General features: G+C 43.5%; 1 pseudogene; it reads left to right on the forward strand.

Annotated features, from left to right (window-relative positions):
- Positions 1 to 6,182: 6,182 nt before the first annotated feature.
- Positions 6,183 to 7,187, forward strand: LOC118006372 (annotated as a pseudogene).
- The last annotated feature ends 1,017 nt before the right edge of the window (positions 7,188 to 8,204 follow it).

Consider the following 8,204-nt stretch of genomic DNA (forward strand, 5'->3'; position numbering starts at 1 on the left):
ATTTCTTGCTTTTCTCTTTTCTGTCTTTGAACACCACTTAACCAGAGGGCCAACCCCTCCCCCTCTGGCTGCTTCCCCAACCGCTGGGCTTCCCTGGGGGCTGGTTCCTTCCTGGCTCAGATCTGGGACTGAAGATGGGGTTAGAGCCCAGGTGAAGGAGTAAGCTCTCCTTGAGTTTGTATCCCTGTCTCCCCTGCTCAGCTCAGCTTCCTTCTACCCCTCCCGACCAGCACGACTGCCAGTCCTCTCATGCCAGCCATTCAGTCCTGAGGCAGGAGAGAAGGATCTACAGGGTGTAAATGTGGCTGGTGGCTGGAGGTAGACCAGTGTGCTAACCTGGCATCATCCCTGAGAAAGCACTCTGGGGCTGGGCTGAGACCCACCCCCTTCAGGAAGCCTCTGTCACCAGTAAGTGCTGCTCTGAGCACTCATCCTTGCTCAATTTGTGGACTGGAGCAAAGCTACTAGAAGCCAAGGCTCAGGGCTTCCTTACCGTTTGAATTTGCCAACTTGGATCTGCCTCAGCCCCTGGGGATGCTCCTTGGGCATGCAACAGCATGAGCATGAGTACGAGACTGGCAGGCGGAGGAGCCCCGCCCTGACAGTGGTGCAGCAGTCCTGGGTGTTGCACTGGACAGGCACACGGGACCGTTTCTCTAGCCAGCCCTTCAATTCCTCTAACAACAACTTGTCCCCTCCCCCCTCGGGTCCCCCAATGACACAGCAGTTTTCTGGGTAGCCCAGAGCCACTTCAGGAATTTGTCAATGATGCTGACAAATTGTATACTCCTGAAGCAATCTCAGGGCCCCTCTGAGAGCAGGAGGGTTGAGAAAACCTTGTCCTGGAGAAGGATTCCCTTTTCCTTCTCACACCTGCCGAAGTACCCAAACAGACCACTTTATTATTCATGCCCTGACTCTATGGAGCCCCTGTGGGCTTCCCTGGCATCAGACAAAAGGTGTGTCTCTGCGGGATGCTTACAGAAGTCTCTCTATTTTACAGAACAGACCTTTCTCAAAGACAAGGCGGGGATTCCTGACTCTAATTTCCTTGCCCCTATTGAGTAACTGGCCATTTAATCTTAATCTATGTTATTCCTTTTTTTTTTTTTTTTTTAAGATTTATTTATTTAGAGAAAGTGCAGTGGAGAGGGGCTGAAGGAGAGGGAGACAGAATCTTAAGCAGATTCCGCACTGAGCTTGGAACCGGACACGGGGCTCGATCCCATGACCCGAGACCACAACCTGAGGCGAAACCAAGAGTCGACTGCTTAACCCACTGCACCACTCAGGTGCCCTGATTTATTTCATTCTTTGTTATTTGTGGTTAAGGCAGGGACAGCAGTTCTCTAAACAGGAAAATATGCTGGTTGTCGAAAGAAATATTTTTTTGGTTTCCTGCTCTGCTTTTATTACTAAATTCCACCACTTGGGTCTTTGTTCTCTCCTTCTTCCCCACCTCTTCTTTACCACTAAAAAGCATGTTAACACCTACCTGGTTTAGGTTCTAAAATCAGTCACTGAGACTGTGTTTACCACAGGTCTGATAGTGCTGTCCTAAGCGAGCTCGGGCAGACACTCACTACGGGTAACCCGTTAGTCCAATGAGTCACTGAAGCCAAGAAGCCTGAAACTTTCCCTGCAGCCAGCTGATCTGTCCCTGCCTTGAACTCTTTGATCCTTAACCACCACCACAATGACAACAGCGGAAGTTCAAACGAGCTAATTACGTGTCCTCTGCCTGTGATGTTAGCTGGCTGTCCCTGACAGGCTGGATTTCTGGTTCTCCAGAGCTGGCCACAGAGAAAGCAGAGTCAGTCCCTTGGCAGGAAGCTCCAGTGTCAGAGGGAACGGGGCTTCTTTTCTGCTGAAGCAGGAAAAACAAGGGAAAATGAGTAGAAATGCCGCTGTAAGCCCCCTAACCTCACCAAAAGGTGACAGAGGCTCAAACAGTTCACAAGACAATTGGGTTTTTCTTAAACATAAAGAGATGCTATAGGAGAAAAGCAGGATCAGCCAAGAGACAGAATTCAGGGTGGAGCCCCTTACTCCCCATCTCCGTCTTCCCCTCCACCCCTAGCCAGGCTGTGTAATTTGTGGACATTTTCAGATTAAGATCTCCCAGATGTGAAAATGGTTACATCTATGAAGCAGATAACATATCTGGTTGAAAATGTTTTCTTTTTTTTTAAGAATTTGGATTTTTTAAAAAAAGATATTATTTATTTATTTGACACAGAGAGAGAGACAGCGAGAGAAGGAACACAAGCAGGGGGAGTGGGAGAGGGAGAAGCAGGCTTCCCACGGAGCAGAGAGCCCAATGCGGGGCTCGATTCCAGGACCCTGGGACCATGACCTGAGCCGAAGGCAGACGCTTAACGACTGAGCCACCCAGGTGCCCCGAAAATGTTATTTTCTGAAAGGAAGGGTTGTGATCTACTTTGCGGTTCTATATGACTAGTAGTAAAAATTTCCACCAATTTCCTGTGATTCAGGTAATGATAGAAAGGTTTTTAAGGCATCATTCTTCCAGCTATAAGTTTACCTTAAAGGGAATGAAATTTAGGAAACTTCTAAAATATTTTCTAAAAACTTTCCTTCAAAACTTAAAAATTGAAAAAAAACCAAGTTGTCCAAAATGTATTCTCCCCCTTTTGTCCTTTATAGTTCTTTAAATAAAATCTGGTTATTACAGGAGCAATACAGTAACCACATAACTTATCTTGCTATTCCCAAATAAGGTGATTGTAGACCTGTGAAGGAGACTGAAAACTAGTATTTGGCATACATCAATTCCCATTACATTTTGTAGCTTCCTCAATCCCCATAAATTCCAGATTTGTACTCCAAGGCAACAAAATTTCCAAAAATAGTCTATCTGTCATCACAACTAAATAGAAACCCAGGACTGAATGAATAGAAGAAAAACAAAGGCTTTGATAAAGTCTCCCGTCCACCCCCCCAAAAAAAAGTAGAGATGGAGGGCAGTGGTCCTAGCCCAGATCCAACCCAAAGTGTGGGTGTGAGTTTCAGAAAACGCAGTTTCTTTCCTGCCAGCATGGTCCTCTAAGCCCTGAGTGGTTCTGATGACTGGCAGGAACGAGGGTTGCCCCGGAGGAGGGGTGGGAAACTGGAAACTTGGCTAGTTGTTGAAATGACAGGGGATGGATGACACGACAGGAAGACCAGTACAAAACTTAGGAGCTCTAGGAATATTTCTCCCAGAACCTCACCGTCTTCCTTTGGAAATGGGATAAAAATACTTCAGAGGGCAATCGGGATAAATAATATATTAATGCACCTGTCCCATAGGAGGCAATTGGTCAATGGCAACTCTCATGATGGACACAAGAGCAATTCAATTCTGTCTTGGCCTTGGCCACAAGCTGCCCTAGGATCTTTCCTGTGAAAGCCCTACTTGCTCCAGGGTAAGAGAAGGTTGTTAGTCAGTCTCAGAATATAAAAATCCTCCGGGAAGTAACTCCATCTATTTTGTTGACTGACAATGGCTTTGCCCAGAGGCCAGGAAGAGACTGCTCAAAAATATACTGTTTGGGGGTGCCTGGGTGGCTCAGTTGTTTAAGTGCCTGCTTTTGGCTCAGGTCATGATCCCGGGGTCCTGGGATAGAGTCCTGCATGGGGGGGGGTCTCTGCGCAGCGCGTAGTCTGCTTCTCTCTCTCACTCTCCCTCTGTGCGCTCTCTCTCAAATAAACAAATAAAATCTTTTTAAAAAAATACACTGTAGAGGGTAGCTTAATCTCACTCAATAAATTTGCATACTACAAGGAAATGGAGATCCTCTTATGGACACATACTTTGAGAATGAAGCTCTTCTTAACCAAGCTGATCTGCAGCTATGGAGGAAAGAGCCCAGACTTTTGGGCAGTGCTATGACGTGTCAGGACACTGGGGTTATAGTCGCAATTCCAACACTAAGAATGATACCTTCTCTTTGTCTGGTGCTCTCCAGCTTCGAGAGACTCTAGGCATGTCTGGCCTGATTGGATCCTCCTCTGAGACATCAGGCCCAATAGTATCAGCCCCATTTTATAAGAAGAAGCAAGCAGTCCACAGAGTCAACAGATTCACTGGAGATCACACAGAGGAAGAGGCAGAGTTAGAACTCAGACTCAGATCATTTATCCTTCTTGCTCAGGACTCTGTTCACAAGGCCCTGCTTTTTTTTTTCTCCCCTCAAATTTTTGCTTTATGGAACTAGCAAACTGCATGGTTCAATACCTGGGGATGGATTCTGTCTCTACCGACCCGTGTAACTCTGAGCAAGTCACTTACGCTATCTGAAACCCAGTTTCTTCCTTCAGTGGGGATGGTGACGGTGGCCCTCAGAAATTATAAAAGCATGGAAGCAATGATGCCCCTGCAGTTATTAGTATGGTATCTACCACGTGGAAAAGGCTAAAAAGCCGATCATTAATTTTACTCTTGTTGTTATTTATCCTTTCAGGCTTTGATTCTTTCCATGAAACTGGGAAGGCAGCCACGAAGGAGAAAAAAGAGACTTGGATATGGCATGTGTCAGAAGAACTGTGCCCAAGCCCTGGCTTGGCTGCTTCTCAGCTAGGTGGCCATGGGTACGCCACTTCACCATCTTGCTTCACTCTCTTTATCTCTGAAAAATGAGACTGATAATATATACTTCCTGGAGTGTCTATGAGAATGGAATGAAAAATAAATCCCTGGAAGTACTTTGCCAAGGCAAGGCGATGTGCAGGAGTGAGCAGAAATCCGTCTACTGGAAACCTTCTCTCCCTCTTGTCCCATGTTTTGACAATGAAGTATGTTGCTGAAGAATGTTCTCTCTCACGAGAGTGGCAAAAAACTTGGATCCACCTTCTCTGATTCAGAGAAACTGCCTTAAACAGAGGTAGAAGTTCAATTGCTAACTCTCCTGGGGCCATCTTCAGAATCCATGAGAGTTACATAAGCATACCAAGCACTGCTTTGGGGCAAGGGGATAAGATGAAAGGGAAGAAGTGATAATTTAGCCGGACAAGAAAAATAAAGGTGGAATTTTCACTAGTTGGCACAGGTCAGCTTTTTGAGGGCATCCCAACAGAGGAAAAGAAAAGCATCTGACACTCATCTGTGCTTGCCCAAGTTAAAAGCTTGGAGAATGACTAATGAGTAGTGCAAACGAATCTTTAGAGAGAATAACAGCGTGTATCGGCTGGGAACACAGACAAGCCCTGGGGAGTGGGCTTATTTGATTTAGTGTCTACCAAGATGCCTCAGAAACGTTAGCAGTTCTAGGAAGACACTCAGTTCTTAGTGAAACATTTGACTTGGGAAAACATGGCCCAGTGTCTTGCAAAACCATGACCTTATAGAAATATGTAGTTGATCCTTGAGTGAGATTTCTTACCCAAAGCCAAAGTGGAAAGGGGTTCAGGGGTGCCTGGGTGGCTCAGTCAGTTGAGCATCTGACTCTTGGTTTCAGCTCAGGTCATGATCTCATGGGTCATGGAATTGAGCCCGTGTCAGGCTCTGCAAGGGAGTCTGCTTGAAGATTCTCCCCCTCTCCTTTTCTCCCTTCTCTCTCTAAAATAAAATAAATCTTAAAAAACAAAAGAAAAAGGTTGACTCCTTATTTCCAAGTAGAGGACTCCGAATCTTTTTTTGGGCTCTCCAGCAGGGTCTACCCAAACCGTCACCCCTGCCTCTCAACATCACAGCAAGAACACAAACCAATTCTCCTTTTAATCTAGCAGTTATCTCTGCTTTACACAGCCTCCCTAAGGCAACCAAAGCTGGGTTCAGTTCTACAAATGCTTCTGAGAAATTTATCCTTTGACTCAGACAGGAGCTGATTTATGGAGGGAAGTCTTGTTTAGTCACCCATGCACATTTATCTTGCTATTTCTATGTTAATCCTAGGAGCATCACATTACTTGAAATTTGCCCTGTTGTCAGGATGCTTTGACTTGTAGCTGCCTCATCAGATGTAAGTTGTGCATAGACTCCTTTTGCTCTGACCTGAGATTGGGAAAGTGCTGACATGGCAACTCAATTTAACATGTGCTTCTTAAATATTAACTATGTGTGAGGAGGGGAAATCTTAGGCCAAGAACGATGCGTTCTAGGGTAACAAAACAAAAGATAAAATCTCTCCATGGAAAGTTATCCAGCGCTGTGACCGCAGAAGTGCTCCCGAGAGGAAAAGATGCTGGAGTCACAGGAGAATGGCTTGATTCACCTACCAGATTATGAGCAGATTATGAGAAGATGAAACTTTTCCTCCTTTTCCACCTCCAGCCTCTCCACAGAGAGAAAATGGTGAAGGAGCTGAACCTGATGAAGAGTCAGGGAGAGGAGCACCTGTTCCTATACCTCCAAAGAGAAGAGTTAAACGGAATATACCCAAGCTGGATGCTCAGAGATTAATTTCAGAGAGAGGGCTTCCAGCATTAAGGCATGTGTTTGATAAGGCAAAATTCAAAGGTAAAGGTCATGAGGCTGAAGACTTGAAAACGCCAATCAGACACATGGAGCATTGGGCACATAGGCTATTCCCTAAACTGCAATTCGAGGATTTTATTGACAGAGTTGAATACCTAGGAAGTAAAAAGGAAGTTCAGACCTGTTTAAAACGAATTCGACTTGACCTGCCTATTTTACATGAAGATTTTATTAGCAATAATGATGAAGAAGGAGAAAATCATGGCCACAATGTAACTGCTACCCAATCAGATCCCTTTTTGACAAACTCATTGAAAAGTGAGTATTTTGCTTCTGAGTCAGGTAGAAGCCTAACAGAAGAACAACAACAGAGAATTGAGAGAAATAAACAACTGGCCTTGGAAAGAAGGCAGGCAAAGCTACTGAGTAATAGTCAGTCCCTCGGAAATGACTTGTTAATAAATACACCCAGGGCACAGACCACTGAAGAGGTTAATACAGGTGAGGATCAAGAGGAGGAGTCTTTAGATGGATTTAACAAAGACATTCTAGACCATCCACATAATGCTGCTGCTGCCAATGCTGTAAATGAGGAGGAGCAATTAAAAATAGAGAACACACAAGCAGGGGGAGTGGGAAGGGGAGAAGCAGGCTGTCAAATAAATGAAGTCTTTTAAAAAAATTAGAGCACACACAACTGGACCAATCTTTTTAAAATGTACAGTAGCAACTTTATGCTTTATCCAGAAATGTTACTGAGGCTGGATAGGCTTCAACTAAGAGAAAATCCATTAACCTGCTATCCTCTAAGTTTTAGATTTGTATGTATTTTGTCTGCTTGGAGTGAAAATCCTTATGTAGTAAGACTTTCACAGATTCCAGTTTAAAATATGGTATTATTTATACTTGTTTCTTATTAACTTTAGTTGAGCCTATTTATTCTCTTTAGTGTTTATTTTTATATAGATATAACTTTATAAAAATGATTAGTAGTTACAAGCACCTTCTGCTGCTAGTGTGCTACTGAATGTCTTGTTTTCACTAAGTTGGGGGTTTTGAGACGTAAATATATAATGAATATTAATGTCCATTTTTTTAAAAAGAAATTAAAATCTTATAAACTAAAAAAAAAAAAAAAGAAAGAAAGTTATCCAGATTTCCTATGGCCTCTCCCTTTAAGTAGTTTTTGTTGTAATTAAAACCGAACAAAAAATCCACACATAAAATAAAGGACTCTATTCAAAGGACCATTACCAAACAACCATCAGAGGCAGGAGAATGTGGGAAGATCCTGGGCCCCTGTTTTCTCATCTATGCTATAATCACAGAAATACCTCTCATGTTCTACCTTGCAAATATGGTCAGAGGATTAATGAAATGTTGTTAAAGGTATTTGCCATATGCATATACACACAGATACGCAGATCTATATATCAATATATAGGTATATAATATATAAATATATAATATAACACAGAGATATATAATATCTATACGCTCAACATATATTAAAATTTCAGAGATATAAAAATGAACATGAAGATGACAACAACTTCCAAAAAGTGGACTGAATATCCTTTTCCATATGGAATGGGGTGTGTATGATAAAATGGAATACTAAGGTCTTTGTGCAGGCCAGTGCTTGCAAATTATTTCATAACACTTGAGAGCTGGAGGAACCTTCGGAGGCCGTTCTAGCTCAGCCTCAGACATCATGCTCTTATTCCACCTTAGCACCACTCTCCAACAGTTACTCAATCTCTGCTCAAACACGTCTGGGGAAATG

The sequence above is a fragment of the Mirounga leonina genome, unplaced genomic scaffold (assembly GCF_011800145.1).
Source record: "Mirounga leonina isolate KUSES-001 unplaced genomic scaffold, KU_Mleo_1.0 Mir_96, whole genome shotgun sequence".
NCBI lineage: Eukaryota > Metazoa > Chordata > Mammalia > Carnivora > Phocidae > Mirounga > Mirounga leonina.